We start from the raw sequence: 17,904 nt of genomic DNA on the forward strand, positions 1-17,904 counted from the left end.
ATCCAGGTGTGTTGCATTTGTTATGGCTAATTCCATCAGGACCAGTCTGTGGGTATGTGCCAGTGACATGTCTATCGATTTGTATCGCACATTTCAATATTCATATGTTTGTGGGATTGTGTTCTACAGTATGGCCTGTCTGGTTGTATTGCAGCTGTTTATACATGTGTTTGTGTTTCTTTCAGCTTCACCCGCTGCTCCCTCATACACCTCCAGTTCACCTATTCTGCATACGACACAGTATCGTCTTAGAGGATTGTACCATTACCCACCCCCCCCACACACAGATTCCTCACACCCCATAAATCACTGCTTTGGTTGTTGGCCCATGACACGGCCGGAGTAACACACTGAATTCCCTACATGTGTCAGGTACCTTTATGGTTGTGTGGACTACCCTGCCAAGTTTGCTTTCCATATGGTATGTCTCACGCACATAGGTAGACACCCATACTTAACTTTCATTACATGGTTGGTATACCCGGGTACTACACGTTCAACTATGATACATCCTGACAAGTTTGGCTTGTACCTCTGATTTCCGGGTTTTGGCAGCCTGTTCTACTCATTGGTAGGATGCCACCTTTTCCTATTTCCAGGATGGGATATATTCCGTACACATATCCGACTGTACTAGACAACACGTCCCCACTGTCGGCGGTACGGATAATACTGTTCCTTTCGGCCTACATGTTTCCTTACTGTTGTAGCTGTTTATATGCTCCTTCTGTTTCGTTTACATGCTTATTCTATTTCCTATCACATTTGGTATGTGAACTACGGACATACCTTTTGTATGCGACTATTACATGCCTTGTGGGATATAATTCAGACATAGGGTAGCTAGATATCTACATTTATCGTGTATTTTGTTATGGACACATCTGCCCAGCTGTGTACCCTCCCTCACATTATGGGTCAGCTGGTGACCCTCACCATTGGGCTGGATGTACCTACTGGCGGCTCGCTAACATATGATGCGTTTCACTTCCACTTGGTATAGCTATCTACACGGCGTTGGACTACGGCCACACGGTCTTCCATGTCATTTGTTCGCGGGATAGGGACCAGTTATTCCCTGCCGTGCATTTGTGTTTGTTTCTTCACTTTGTGTTCGCAGGAACTTTCTTGCATGCTTTGCATACGTTTCAGTATCCAGGGACACTGACAGATGTGATTACTATCTTGCAACTTGTTATATGCAAGCATTTTAGGTTGCACGTCGGCAGCTGCCATTTCCAGGCCTCCGTGCGGAACTTCGACACGCCCTATGCACTCGCTCTCCTTTCCTGTGCACGTGGCTGTGGCGGCAGCGTGCCTTCATTAATATGCATTTGGTGCTACTGCGCCATCTTCACGCTGCACTGTTGGCGCAAGCCTACCGCCGTCCTTGTGCCGAGCTTCATGAATCCCAGGGGTTATCTTTTTAAGCAAATCATGCTGTTATAATAAAGTACACAACTGTTTTTCCGCAAAAACTGAAGTGGAAAGTGATTACAATAAAAAAATGGACTAGAAATGGTTCAAAGTACTGAAAAATAAGAACTAAGGAAGCAAAGCTCCTTCTTTTCCGGTACGTTATGGCTTTGTTTTACTCATGCCTATACCATTGTTGAACACTTCATGGCTATTATCGCAAATAAATGGCTACATTTTTCTTTGCATCCTAACTTAAAGACTTAATAAAAGGAATATTATAAATAATGCTCTACTCCAATATATATAGATACCGTACCACACAGTAGTATTGTTTACCATTTTATCTACCATTACGATAAAGGAATTATGTGAATTTTCAGTGTCGAGCTACGTCACATATAGTAACTGCTCAAGTGTTACCACCATTTAATTTGCTCTATTACTTGGTTTGTCACAACTGTCATAAAATAAATCTCTTAAAAATTTGCAAGGAAAGCAAAAAGTAAATTACAATGTTTTTCATTCTCTGTAGAAATGGATCTTTATATTTGCTAAATGCCATTTTTATCATAGAGCACCCCCCCCTTCATAAATGTTACAAGTGCTAATGAGAAGCTTTGAATGTACTACGTTTATTAAGCAGTCAAAATCAGGGGACAAGGTGGATAATTAAGAATTGATTTTTTAATAGTGTACTAATCTGGTGTAATACTATGCAGTCTCCGATTATCTTTTTTTTTTTCAGTCATGAATAATTCATATAATAAACTATCGATATAGACCAAGAGTATTTTTTCCTGACAAACTTTTACTCTTGACATGAGTGCCTTAGGTCCTAAGATGCTTACCTCCAGAAGTGCCTTTTTTATTTTATTTTATTTATTTATTTATTTTAGAAATATGAATTTTTTTTCTGTATCAAAATGGTTCTACATATTAAGAATAAGGGCAGTAATGCCTTTAGGGTTTGTTGTTCTTACCTAGTCTATGGGACTCAAAGATGTACATTTTTATTTGCAAGTCTATGGAACACAAAGATGTACATTTTTATTTGCTATGATAAACAGTTTTAACAGTATAACAGAGCCAATGTCATTCATATGTTTAAAAGAAAGGTCAATATTGCATTAATAAAGTAGATAAGGCTTTTTGATATGAACACAGAAAACAAAGCCTTTTCAAAAATCAGCAATGTAATGGAGCCAGCACCACAGTACAGGGATAAAGCCTTAACTATGGGCCAGGTGACCTGGGTTCAATTAGCAACTCTGTTGTCTGAGGCACTGGCAGGAAGTGATGTGCATCCTTATCGGGGGTGGGGCATTCAGCTTGGTGCTCTCTTGAGGGGAAGCATGGTCTTACAAAGAAGAGAGCATTGTAGCCCTCAGACGATTCTGGGATGGACGCAGGGAAAATGGGAAGGACAGGAGGGTAAGCACATTAAAAAAATCCCTTCCCTCATGGAAGCAGTTGCCAGCAAGACCCCCACCCCAAGATGCTCCTAAGTTCTACACCAACCCAAGCAAATTGGTAGTAGTCCGGGTGATGAAGAAAAAGGCTGGTAGACCTGCTGATGGATTGGGGCACTGGGATAGGAGACTGGAAAGAATGAAGCAAAGGGGAAGGGGACAGAAAAAAAAATCAGTACTGTAACCTGAAAGATTTAAAACAGGGGGAAGAGTAGGTACCTTTCTTTATGCTTAACAGTGATGCTACAATATTACAGACACATACAGGGATAAAAGGACGAACACAGTTCAGTCAGGTTCAATGAAACTGAAAGGTGTTTTTAGCAACCTCACTTTATACCTACTCATAATTCCCTACTGATTTATAAACTAGACTAAATCGTTTACTTATGAAGTATGTAAAGTTAGTAGGTGGAGTTCATAATTATTTTGGACCAATTAAAAAGCTAAAACTAGTCAGTGCTACAAAACACAATCCACTGAACTTTCACATTTCTTACAAGCAAATAATTTAGTTGATATCCTGAGATTAAAAAATCCTGATGAGCTACACACATTCTTGCAAGTTGCATAATATGGCCTTCCATTTCTAGTATGCTTTCTATACGCAATATGCATATTGTGCAGACAGCTGAAAACAAAATTTGCAGATTTATTATTTTATCTGGCCTTCTGCTTCACAAAGCAATACTTTTGCTATATATAAGGTACTAAGTAAATGCTACTGTCCACCCTTAAAGCTAAAACTACCCTTGTCAGAAAACTTTTTAAGTAAAGGAGCTCTAAGAATAACCACTCATTAGAATGTTCCCATTTAAAAACCCTTATAGGAGAAATAGACAGGGATCTTCTATCTCAAATCACTTGGCAAGTGAAACAAAAAAGATACACTCCAAGAACATCCCCAAGCAGAATCCAAGTGCAACTGCTACTGTGTACTCTAGGCATGAGTAATTGAACTTGCTGTTTACTGCCTTTGAGATATAATAACTGTTAAGTTGTAATGTTTTCTGGTTAGTTTGTTCTATTATGACTCACTGAAATGATCTCATGAAGCAGTGTCTTATTTTATGTTATACTTTATACAAATTCCTGTATTGTATTAATTCTGTGCACTGATAAAACAATGTATTTTCTACCTTTGACCTTGGACAGTGTCTAAAAAGGGTCACTCGACCAATCTACTTACTTAGTTCTAAAACAGAAAAATACCTAAATACAGAAAATCAGTCGATTAATCTTTCACAAGGACTACACTACATTAACTTACATTGACATATATTTTATCTTAAAAAGCACTAGTCAATCCAATAAACATTTAAAATGTCAGGACTCAGAATACAAATTCCTAAAATGGAGAGACTAAATAACAAAAAAGTTGGTCTTCCATATTGAGTCCTTGATTGCAGTTTCTTGCAATATTCTTTTTTCTCTGAGCTAGTGCAATCTCAAAGTTGTTATGATTAAGTTTAGGGACGCAAGGGGCTTTCCCAATAATAAAAAAAAATAAATAAATAGTTTTAAGGTGAAGTTCAATACTTGATATTCACTCTTCTCTCGTATTTTAAGTCTTGTTTTTTTCCTTCTTTCGGATCCTGACATCATAACAGGGAAACAATTTTTCTTTATAAATTCAGAATCAAAATTGATTAGTTTTCTAATCCAAATTTCATACATCAATATGTTAATTTCTTTCAGTCTAACAATATAACATGCCTACTACAACAGATGGTCTATATTTAAAACATATCTTTACTGAAATGCATAAATATATTGTTCAAGATATAAAAGGGAAAAAAAAGAAGATTCTGATAAATTACCTATAGTTAACATTTCCAAATAGTATCAAAAGTGGAAGAAGATAAAACAAAAATTAACTGAAATAACTCATCAAAACAGGGAAGCAATTTTACAAAATTGATTAGTTTTTTCTAAGCCAAATGTCATACATCAACAGGTTCATTTCTTTCGGTATAACAATATAATGTGCCTACTTACCTACAACAGATGGTCTATATTTAAAATGTATCTTTACTGAAATGCATAAATATAGTGTTCAAAATATAAAAGAAAAAATGGGAAAAAAAAAGATTCTGATAAATTACATATGTATCAAAACTGGAAGAAGATAAAACAAAAATTAACTTAAATAACTCATCAAAACATAAAGAATTTAACTCAAAAAATCTATTACACAAATATAATAACAAAGTACTTTTACAAATAAAGTCATTTACATACCACAACAATAGAATTTTATTGCCCCTCTCCATCTGTTTTGACAGTCGTTAGTTGCCCTCATGGTGAACTCAAGCCAACAACCTTTCTACATAAGCACAACTAGGCATGGCTATTCTGACTGCCCCATCTACTGCTTTTATGAAGCAGCCTCATAGGCATACTTGTGATGGATATGGTAGAGAATTGAACTTTGATCTGGTTCCTAGTATCCAGAGTGTAGAACCTGAGGGAATCCAAAGTTTGTTGCCCTAGGTCTCTTGGAAACTAGTCATGTGTGATATGTAATTTAACTTTCTCAGGGAAAAGGATCATGAGGTACAGACCTGCTCAAGTCTCTTTTAGGAGATGCACCATGGAACTCTCCTCTGACACCTCCTTCTTATTTGCCACTGCAACAACATAATCAGATGGCTCTTGCTCTAATACAGTCAGTCATTGGCTTATGGGAAATATGTTTTACCACATCAGATTTCCATCATGCCCTCTCTGCTACCAGAGATAGTCAGCAGAAGGGACCACCCAGGAAGTGGACGGGACAGCTCGAAAAGCCTTTAACACCTTCTCATCTGGGGAACATGGGAGGGAGTTGGTGGGCCAAGTCCCACTCTGACACACAAGTTCCAGAATCTCCCAGAAACTTGAATCCTTGGAGGGTATGGGGAAGCCTTACCCTTCATTGAAATCTGTGCCCCGTGTAAGTGATTCTGTCGGGGAATCAATTTTTGCACATATCTCTGGGAACCTTGGGGTGGGGAGGAAGGTTGTCATTTGAGGATCCAGAAGTGCCGCTAGAACTTTGATGAAGGATGGATTTGAGGTGCTTGGAACTGGACTTTCCTTTATGCCGAAGACATTGTGCTCAAGGACTCAGCTGGAACAGTTATGAGGGTGGAATTGAAACCTAAGGAGCATCTCCTTCCTGCATCAGTAGATTGGTGATCTTCTAGAATCTGAATGCTGACATGGAACCAGACAGTGCTGACGATATGCCAAACAGAACATTCACTACTTCTAAAGAAGAAGATGAGAACGGAGATGATATGCTGACACTCATGAATAAATAAGCATCAGGGCCAAGACTGGAGCAGATGTATTGAGTACCAAGGATCCTGATGCCAAGAATGGGGCCAAGGAGGTTGGGAACATAGATGACACACAGACCTCAAGTTGACCTTTCAGGGGTCAAGTGCATCAGATGAATGGAGGGTGCTGATCAATAAGAATCCATCAACATAAAGGGATGATCTTGGATGGATTTTGACTCTGTGATCACTGGCATCAAAAGGTGTGCCAGGGAAAGAGAAGCAGATGTTGTAGTGGACTGGCCAATCTGATCTGCCCTAGATACAGAGTGGGATACAATGCCAGCCATGCCTATGAATGTCATTTACTCCAAATCAAAATTCATGACACTCTTGGTAAATCTAAGGGAGGAAACGGAGGAGGTCTTCACCTCAGTACCTTGGAGAGATCCCTCTCTGAGGCCCTGCTGCTCAGAGACAATTCTCTGCAAGGGGGATCTATTAGGTAGGAAAAGTAGTGTTGGTGTCACTGACATTGAAGGTCAGGATACAGCCTGTTCTGATCAGATTGGAGCCGATGCTAAAGGAGGAAGCAGTTTGGTGACTTTTACCAGAGAAAGAGTGGGAGATGGAGAAAAAGAAAAGAGGAAGAGGCCTCTCAATCTGATTTTTTTCCTTTTCTTTGCCTTTGTTGACATCCTTATCCCTGGATCTGTCTCTATTCCTTGTCCCGTTCTTTAATCTTTGTGATAAGTCATTGGCCATGGCTCCTGCGGTTGCAGGGAGAAGGCCTTTTAAAATTAATTTATTCTTTCTAACCATGACAGAATGAGGACCACAGGGTTTACTTATATCACATTAGACTTTAAGGTTGTCCAGCTTCAGGCAGACAACACAAAACTCATGTGTGTCCTGACGTGGAATATTTTCTGCCCACATTTAGAGTATTTTTCAAATACCGAAGATCTCTTCATACTTAGCATTTAAGTGCAACAATTCTAACAATTTTTGAAATGAAACAAACACCTGAAAAAAAAAAGTTGAACGAAAGTTCAGTAATAATGACATTTTCCTGTCAAAAATGGACAAGAAATGGTTCAGGCTTGGTTAGGCCTCAGATAAAGGAAAGAGAAGACAGGAGTGAACAACTTAATGAGTCTATGTTCACTAAGGATAGATGTATGCAAGTGAGTGAAATATAGCTTTGCCTGAAAGAACAGATGTGAAAAGGCAAAACATACTGAACACTTATCTGTACAAACACTGAAGAGCTTTGGTGGATAGCGTATATAGTGGATGGTAGCAAATGAAATAAAGTAGTAAGAGAGCACTGCAGTGATGAGCTCCAGTGCTGGGAAAACATCTGACTGGAGAATCTGCTGGCTCAAATCCACCACATGGGCAAATAACCAAACATCTGAGTGGAAAATCTGCTAGCACAGATCAACCACAAGGGCAGATAACAGTCATAATAGACATACAGGACAATACATTATCTCTATATTGCAAATAAATTTAAGTCATGAACTTGCCAAAATTATTGTTTTTTTTTTTTTTTTTTTACTTTTGGTTGCTGCAGGAATCTCAGACCTTGACAAGCTTTTCCCAAAGCTTGAGCTCCTCTTCTAACTCCCCACAATGTTTCTTGATCTCCATCTTTCAGATTGGGTTTTCTGGCTAAGAGGTACAACTCCACCTCAACACATTCCGAACATGAACCTAAGTTGCTTACAGTTTGTGCCATCCTAAGTAAGTGTGTGTGAATTTAATAACACCTGATTGAAAAAGATGACAATATGAAACGGGGGAAGAGGAATAGTTTGAAGTGGATTGATGTAAATAATGAATATTTATCATTATGTGAAGTACATAACTTTCATATCTTACATTTTCCTGTCCCTCCACTTGGAGACAAAAGGACAGAGTCCCTAGCTAAATGTCTTGGGTGGCATCAAGATAGAATACTACAGAGAATTGTTGCTCTGAAGAAAAACCTAGACCATGAGATGATTATCAACTTAGTGTCTTGCAAACCTATGCACTGATGCCCATGTCGCAGCAGCAATTAAGTCATCCACTGAAGAGTTTTCTAAAGATAACAGAGTAGCCATAGACCATGTTAACTGGCTTATACGTTTATCTGCAGTTGGATTACTAGATAAGTAACATGAAATGTAGTCTGAAAGTTGCCTAGACAGCATGAATTAGATATCTGACTCAATTGGTGGCAAACGGAAATAATGGCCCATCTTTTACTGACAAGTTGGCAAAATGGTAAAACGTTCAATCCTGACCTCTGATAAATGCCTGTATGGAGTTTGCATATTCTCTCTGTGTCACTGTGAGGTCCCTCCCACCTCCCAAAATATGCTGAGTGCTTCCATCTCAAACTCGCTCAAGAACCGAGTTGTGGGCAGCAACACAAAATCTAGATGGTGCCCTACAGGGGGAAAGAGTTGTACAAACAAACCGCTTTGGGCATCTACTACGGTGTACAGCATCCTCAACATAGGACAGCATGGAGTTCTGTTTGGATGTGTTTGCATAAGTATTTTATACCTCAAGCAGACTCCAAAGAATTTTTCCTCGGGTAGATTTCAAATGTTGAAAGCTTGATAGGGAAGAGGTAATTAGGAACACATTTCTGAAGAGTGTAATGAGTTACCAGACTTTAAAAATTCCCCACCGACTATTCTGTCAGAAATACTGGGTGAGCAAACTGGTGTAACTAAGGAAATGATTTTTTGAGCTGTGATACAGAATCTGAATTGCCTAGACACACAGTAAGGCCTTGCGGAGTTTAATTCTGGTGGCTGCCAAAAAAGCAATTACTAGAAAATGGAAATCAAAGTATAAACCAACCTTATTAAAAGTAGTGAATGTAGTAACAGAGATAGAAAGAAGTGGAAGTGGGATATTTAGAAAAGGGTAGGAGAAAATTACACCGAAAAAATGGGAATTGTGGGAACAGAACATGCAGAATAATGTACTGGAGGAGGAATGATGTTTAAGGGAAGGCAGGAACTGAATGAGATATGTAATATTCAATTGACAATACCTATACAGAAGATTGTATGTGATGTATAATATTTGCAATTTAAAATATGTCAATATGGATTATTTTCATTTATATAAATGTATTACTGTCTATGATAATTCAGTAAAGATTTTTTAAACAAAAAGAGTAATAAAATTTAAATGATGATAATAATAATAATAATAAAAATTTAAATAAAAAGAACACAGATCACAAACTGAGCACCATGGCAGGGCAAGTCACCTGAGGGTGTAAAATATGGCTCTAGGTGATTCAATTGTGTTGAATAATGTTGCTGCATGGGTATTAGTCCTTGATAATGGGTTGGGGACCCAGTCTACCCTGGTACACACCAGAAACCCTTGCCAATAGTGAGAGGGGTGTGTGTGTCCCTATTGGCCAGTGTGTGTCAACAATAAAGCCCAGCAGCTCTGAGTTCTGTTGAAGTTTTAGGCATTCTTAGCTACTGTCAGTTAAAAAAGTTACCAAAGAATTCCTTTGCGAACTGTGAATAGCATCAGTTAATTAGTGGAGGAGCTGAGAAACAGTACTGCTCTTTTATTTAGAAATATCTGTATTTAGCAAGTGTTTGTGTGGTCTGCATTGCTCTGAATATCACTCATCTCAGACTGCATTCTTCCCCTTCCCACCCACCCAGTCCTTGTTGCATTCTTAAATTTGGTGACTTTTGAGTTGCCTGCCCATATTATAAATCTCATTTTGGATACTCCTTCGACTCCCATCTCATCAGCTCATTTTACTGAGTAGAGGGAGACAGAGATCGATAATTTGGGAATGCCCACCCCTTAGCTTCTCAACCATGAATTATCTTGTTTCATCCCTTCCCACTTACCCTAAAAAGAATTGCACATCTGATTTTACTGTAGTTGTGCTTCTTCCTACTTTATTTTGCTTTTGCTGCTTGTTCTTAAAAGTACTCATATGCATTTATTCTGCTGCATTTATTACTGCTTGTTAGTAGCCTGATTAAATTGTAACTGTTATTCTAAGCCTTTTAATTTAAGCACTTGGGCTTCAGGCCAGTTATATATTAGGAATGTTTGTGGTCTACACTCTTGTGGCAGGAGAGGTAGCTTGCATCCTTCTAATTTGGGAATTACTAGTTGAAGGCTTAGTGTCTATTATTCTAAAAGTGTCTTAGTTCTGGTTTAAGCACTTCGGCTTCAGGGATTAAGAAGGTTTGTGGTCTACACTCTTGTGGGAGGAGAGGGTAGATTCTACCCTTCTGAGCTGGGAATTGCTGGTTGAAGTCATATTGTGCCTGCTTCTTTGAACTGTTTCTTTCAGAAATTGGTGCACCTTGTTTGCTGCATCATAGACTAGATTCAGACCTGCTGAATCTAGCTCTGTTTTTATAACTTGAGTACTAATCCAGGCCATCTTTTTTGGTGAGGGTTCCCCTGGCTGGAGTGTGCAGTTAGAACTTGTCCGATTGAAGACTGCTGGAGCATGGCTCAGATTTGAGTTGTTTTTTTTTATTGGTTAATTTGTTTATTCAGTTTGCCCTTGTTTGCTACTGTTATAACTGTGCATATCTCTTCTCCTGTGTTAAACTGACCTAAACAGAGTTTAAATATCTTTAGCATAGTCTGGTTACAAGTTTTGCTGTATCCAGATCTGTTTGTGTGGTTCCTGTTTTTTCTGCTAAGCCATCTTGTGTTGGCTGGGGCCTGCCTGCAATTGGTGTGAGTAAATGAACTGGTTGGAACTGGTATGGCATAGGGTGTTGAGCTAAAAACCTCAGAAACAAGGCTTGATTTGTCAGTTCCAGTGTTTCTATATTACTTTCATTTCTGTGGTATTTAAACCAAGCATTTACATGGGTTTGTGCTTGTTTACCCATCGTGCACCACTGGTGTGCTGCTTTAACCCTTTGCAAGGTATCTCAGTTGCATTTTTTCTCTTACCAGCGCTCCTGTATAAGTTAGGCAGTCACCTGTGGCTACTGTATTGATTTTATCCAGCCCTGCATACACCTATAGGTACTCTCCTCAGACAGTACCCACTCTGCTTTCCCTGACTTCTCTTCCACAGATTCTGATAACCATGGATGGACAATTTCTTATGGTTCTCCTGCTAGTTTGGTTGATATAGGCATCCTGAGACAGTGTAGCAACTGCCTTATGTACACAGACAACCCTCTACTACCACCACCTAGGAATACAATATGTGAGAGATGCAATTACATTAAGAACCTAGAATCCTTGCTGTCTCAGTCACACAAGCCAATACATCTGGCACTGAGAAGGCTGTCTGCACAAACACTACGAACACCACACATCTAACACCACCCACATCTGTACAACACACTCCTACATATGCGAGGGTTCTCAACAAAAACATACCTAAACAAAACAGACCTCCAAAGCAAAAACACACATGCACATCACAACCCACAACACCAAGCCTCACGCATTAGTACACATGTCCGTGTCTCACTGCCTCTAAGGGCCAGCCACAAACCTAACATAACAGTCATATGAGACTATCGTGAGACACACAGATGTGCCCCTCACCAGGCTATACAAGGAGAAATTCACGGTAAGCTGCTTGTCAGGTGGTAGAATCCACCATATCATGCATGCACTCAAGTCTCTTAACAGGTACTGTCATGATTCTGTCATAGTCCATGCTGGTGTGAATGACTTGAGATGTACCTCTCTGGACTATATGAAGAGAGACATGATTGAGCTTGCTGAATATGTGTACCAGGCAGGTATTTCCCTAGCCTCGAGCAGCATCCTACCATCACCCAGAATGATGCCTCAATACAAACAGAAAATGACTGACTAACAATTGGCTTACTTTCTAGTGTTATTCCAAGGGGATCCAGTACTTGACAGCCTGAAAGGACATGATTGACAGACCATGATGATTTGCCAGAGATGGCCTTCATCTGTCTCTCCTGGGTTTCAGGCTTCTGGCAAAGACTCTTGCCTCCCCCATAGTGCTTTTTTTAGGCAAAGTCATGAGCACAAAGATAGCAACATGAACAATTCTTCAAAACAAAATTTAAAGATCATGCTGCTAAACGCTAGGAGTCTTTGCATGAAACTGCACTCACTATAAACATTCCTTGCCCTGGAGGATGCTGACTTTTGTGCAGTCACTGAAACCTAATTCAAAGCTGTGCAGAGCACCTAAGCCTTACCAGGTCACTCATCCTACCATACTTTCAGACCCCAAAAGGAGGGCTACAAAGCCAAAGGAGGTGGAGTTTCAATACGTATCAAAGACATACACACCTCCAGGCTGGTCAAACGGTATGACGCATAGGAGACACTCCAAGTGCATTCAACTGTTGACAAAACACCTATTCAAACCACAGCTAGCTACAGACTCCCAAACATGACTCAGAATGCTCACTCCACCTATCTGGACTTACTTGAATCAATCAAGATTCAACCCTCTACACTGATCTTGGGTGACTTTAACTACCCAACCATAGAGTGGAACACCTATTCTATTCTAGCCCAAACATGAACTCCCAGAGATTCCTTTGTCAATGCCAATGCAATGGATCAGCTGGCCGACATCCCTACGAGAGGTGAAAATATCCTAGACATGGTCCTAACCAACATGAGTAGCCACTGTAGCACCCCTACAATGTCATCCTCCTTGGTAAGATCCGACCATAAAGCGATCACTTTTGAAGTCACCATCTCCCCTGAGCCCCACCCCCATTGTCAGGGTCAATCAAAATAACTTTTCCAAAGCTGACTACAATCTCCTCAGAGCAGGTATAAGCAGCTTTACAGCCACCGTCCCTTCAGTTGGAACTAGCACTAATGTCCAAGCCTACACCAAAAAACTATATGAGCACCTACATAGCTGTATGGACTCATCAATATCTGACAGGACCAAATCATCTTCCTCAAGGAAGAGTAAACCTGTCTGGTGGACAGCAGCAATAAACAAACTCTATAATAAAAGGAAAAAATTGCTGTCCAGGACCAAGAAGGTACAAATGCCAAATTGGAAGCAATCTCTCCATTGTCTGAACAAGCAAATAAGATCACTGGTGAAATCCTCTAAGGCTAACTTCGAGTCCAAATTGGCCACATCCACTATGGACAATCACAAGGACATCTTCACATATGTCCACAATCTCAAAGGTAACACCCAAATCAGCTCTGAACTGGTAGTCAACAACACCTCATACACAAACACCACAGATATAGCCAACCTGCTGGCAGACAGGTTCAGTGAAAACTTCACCCTCTTGTTCCCCAATCAGTAAACCAGGACATCCCCAGCCCCTAACCCCCCCTCATCACCAGGTTGCAGGTCTTTAATGCCATCTCAAAGGCAAAAAATACATTCTCATTGGGACTTGATAACACCCCTGGCTGAATCCTACATGAACTCAGGCATGAGCTCTCAGCTCCATTAGGCACCCTATTCAACGAAAGCCTGAGCACCGGCTTCATCACAGCTGAATGGAGGACAGCCACTGTCATCCCTCTACACAAAGGTGGAGCATCCACTGACCCAGAACATTACAGGCCTATCGGCTTAACTAGCCTGATCTGCAAGACCATGGAACGCATCATGGACCTTATAAACAAGGACACTGGCAACCTCCAAACTCTTGACCACACACAGTTTGGTTTTGTCAAAGGGAGATCATGCTTGTTAAACTTGGTTGACTTCTTTTTTTTTTTTTAAACAGTCGCCGAAGCCACGGACGAGGGGAAGGTGTCCAGTTTTACAGCTTGGCTACCTAGGATAGATCTGTTGAGTGAAAGTTGGATATAAAACCAATCAACCTGTCAAACATGAACTAAGAATTGCTACATTCAATGCAGGCTCGCTAACAGGATGCAGCTTGGAAGTGGATGACATGATGCTAAAGAGGAAGCTGGATGTCCTATGTATCCAGAAGAGATGTTGGAAGGGTAATACAGCAAAGCCACTTGGCTTGGGATCTAGAGTCTACATTCAAGAGGAGGACAGACTACAAATGATGATCGAATCTTGGTGAGGGCAAGGCTTCAGAAAACAGTGAGGGATGTCATCCGAATTAGTGACAGACTCATGGCAATCAGACTACAGTGTAATAAGAAGCAGTATTCATAATCTCAGCCTATGCCACACAGCAGGGTTGTGATAGTGAGGAAAAGAGTGCATTCAGGCAGCAGTTGCAGGACCTACTAGATAAAGCAGGACAACATGAATTGGTGTTGATAATGGGTGACCTGAATGCACATATTGGGACAGACAGAACAGGATATGAAGACTGTAGATCCACATGGGTAGTGCAACAGGAATAAAGGAGAGGTCATTCTTGACTTCTACATGGTAAATTGCTTGATGGTGACCAACACACGATTCAGCAAGAGACACAGTCACAAGATCATGTACAAGAATGGCCAACATGCAATTCCTCCTAGTAAGGAAAGGGCAGGGGGGTTAAAATCAGTGATTGCAAAGTCATCCCCAGTGAAGCAATTGGCTCACAGAATAAACTACTGATTGCCACAATCAACTGCAAGCAGTGGTCAGGGAAGGCTCTAAGGTCAACCGAAACCAGGCTGAAGACCTGAAAGTTTACTGGAGAAGGCACAACAGTTCACAGTATTACTGAGGACTCTTAGCACCTCAAGAAGAGGAAATAGGTAGAGTTGAACAAGAATGGCAGCACCTCAGAATAGAATGTGTGAGGACTACAGAAAAGATATGAGGCCAAGTCAGGTTTGGAACTAAGGTACATAAGGAAAGCTGGTGGTGGAATGTACAAGTGCAAAGTCACCAAAATAAAAGAGTGCAGAAAAAAGGAGATAGAAAAGACACACAAGGCTACACATGAATACTGGTTGGCTAACAAAGAAGCTAAGAGAGGAGTTGCAATAGTAAAGTAAACATATCAGAGGCACTCTACCAGCTTTTGGAAAGTGACTAAGTAGGTGGCACAAAGAAACTATATCAGGTTGCAAGACAAAGACAGAAAGATGAAGATAGACACCTTTCAAAAGGGATGCCAGCAACAATCTGCTTAGCAGTCCACAAGACAACAAAGGCAGATGGAAGGAGTACTTTCAACAGCTTCTGAATGAAGAAAACCACACAGAAACTGTACTGAACCAATCAAAGCCTACTATGAAAAATGAGTAGTAGTCCACATAGAAGACGTAAGAACAGAACTAAGGAAAATGAAGTCAGGGAAAATGTCAGGCTCAGAAGAGGTCACAACAGATGATAAAGACGATGGGTGAGGTGGGGAGAAATGGCTTCTGAGGGTACTCATAGCAGTATGGAGAAAAAGGCATATCCCAGATGACTGGACAATAAGCACATTAGTGACATTGTTCAAGAACAAAGGGGATATTTACAACTATGGGCAACACAGAGTTAACGCCTATCACACTGCATGAAAGTTCTGCAGAAGGTGACTGACAAATGAATACGCAGAGTAGTACAAAGTAAGATGGGAAATAAGCAGTTCGGACTTGGATCAGGATGCAGAATAACTGTCCAGATGTTTGCAGTGAAACAGGCAGTTGAGAAGAAGCTAAAGCTGAGAAAAGAATCCAACTGGGCATTCCTAGACTTGAAGCATATGACAAGGTTCCACGAAACTTATTTGGGCAGACCTTCTGTGATTCAAAGTCCCAGAAACTTTGGGAGAATTAGTGCAGGCTATGTACAAGGGTCCAATGACTCAAGCACAAACAGTGTTCGGTCTCGCAGAGATGTTCCAAGTGGGAGTGAGTGTGCATTAGGGTTCAGCTCTGAGCCCACTGCTGTTCATACTGGTGATGGACTACATTAGCAAGCAAGTCGGAGGGGACAAATCAACTAGGTTGCTGTATGCAGACAATGTGACATTATAGCCGGACTCAGCAAGAACTTCAGCAAGGGATAGGAGAAGGGAATGCAAAACTGAAGGCACATGGGAAGAAATGGAGTACAGATAAGACAGCTATGATGGTGTCAAATGGGGGGAAATCAGAAGAAGCTGAAAATTGAGTTAGAAGGGAAAATAGTGGAACAGGTTAATAGCTTCAAGCATCTGGCAGGGGTGGTAGAGGAGAATGGAAATCTGAATGAGGAGGTCAAAGCTAGAATCAGAGGTGGGTGCAGCAAATTGGCATAGAGTGTCAGGTGTAGTTTATTACAGAAGAATGACATAGAAGCTGAAAGACATGGTGTACAAACAGTGGAATGACAAGTACTGTTGTATGGTACAGAAACCTGGGCAGTAAAGACAGAGCAGGTGAAGAAGCTAGAGGTGATGTAAATGAAGTGCCTGGGATGGCTGGTAGGATGTACACTGTGGGACAGATGAAGAAATGAGGTTGTAAGAGCAGAAGCCAAGGTAGCTTCAACTGTAGAAAATGTCGAAGAGAATACAGTATGGTGGTTCAGGCACATGTAAAGAAAGGCAGAAGACACTCTGGTGATGATGATTTGAGACACACAGAAAGATGGCAAGAAGAAACGAAAACATCCAGCAAAGAGATGGACAGATTGTGTGACACAAGACCTGCGATGGTCAGACATGAATATCAAAGAAAGTAGCAGAGTGGCATTGAATAGAGAGAGATGGGGGTAGTTGACACGACACCCCATTCTCATGAAGAAAATGGGAAAAAGGGGGTCGATAATGATTCTACTTGTACTATTTCTGTGCAGGTAAAGCTATAGTTGCCTTTGCACATTGAGACAATATAATGTATCTTCACTTTTGCTTAAGTGCCGAAGGGAGGAAATTGCCAGATTTATGTAAAGATTGATATTAGGTCTTCAGAATGCTTTTGGCAAGAAGGGAGGGTTGGGTTCATATGAATACTCTATCTCTACAGAAAACAAGATACAGCTGCTGGGATGACGGTGTATGTAACTGCAAGATCTTTGCTGAGAATATCTATGCAAGAAAGTTTTCAGAGATAAAAATGTAAGGAATGCTGATGCAGTAGACTCAAAGGGAGTAAGAGCAAATGTTTTCAAAATGAAATTTGGATCTCAAGGAGGGAGATGCTCCTTAATTTGGGGCGTTGGCAAAAAGGTAGCTTGTAAAAATGCCTTTGAAGTCTTAACAAACATTTGATACAGCAGTGGCTGAGAAACTGGAGCCTTCATTGAGAAATTTAGTCAGAAATTGGACAATACAAGGAGCAGTGGCCATAAACATGTTTATTCTTTGTTGGGCAGCCCACATTTAGAATTTGGAACATTTGCCTTTGTAATTTTTTTGGTAGAGGTTCATTGGGCTACCAATATAATTTGGACCATCAATGGAGAGTATGCTAGGCCCTGGCTATCAAATGAATTGGAGAAACCATGCCATTAATCTAAGGTATTCAATGTTCAGGAGAAGCTTGCTGAACTAATGAGAGTGAAGGGCCTGTGTGAGGCTCTAGAATAATGGGGCTTCTTCACAGGAGGCCAAAGAGGAGGGGAGACATACTTGTTGGGGGTCAAAATGGGACTATGAGAATTACCTTCACTCTGCACAAATTTGTTTTCTGTAGACATATCTTTGAAGGGAATGGGTATTAAAGTATATTGTAGTCCTGTCGGCCAATGGAGAACTACAGCATCATGGGAAGCCTGACCCTCAGGAAAGATAAAGGAGGAAAAGCTGCTGCATTTAGTGGTGATCTGTGAAGCAAAAAGGCTACAGCAAAGCTAGCAACAGCAGCAGAGCATCATCTGCTCTGTTGTGGGGCTGTGGTAACCATTCTTGTGGCAT

The 17,904-nt window shown here is 40.6% G+C and overlaps 1 protein-coding gene across 1 annotated transcript in view; it reads right to left on the reverse strand.

Moving 5' to 3' along the window:
• The window catches only part of ABHD5 (abhydrolase domain containing 5, lysophosphatidic acid acyltransferase), a 774,004-nt gene that overhangs the window by 355,909 nt on the left and 400,191 nt on the right, over positions 1 to 17,904 (reverse strand). The gene's annotated exons all lie outside the window — the stretch shown is intronic.

The sequence above is a fragment of the Protopterus annectens genome, chromosome 3.part0 (assembly GCF_019279795.1).
Source record: "Protopterus annectens isolate FY-2018-M chromosome 3.part0, PAN1.0, whole genome shotgun sequence".
In the NCBI taxonomy this organism is placed as follows: domain Eukaryota; kingdom Metazoa; phylum Chordata; order Ceratodontiformes; family Protopteridae; genus Protopterus; species Protopterus annectens.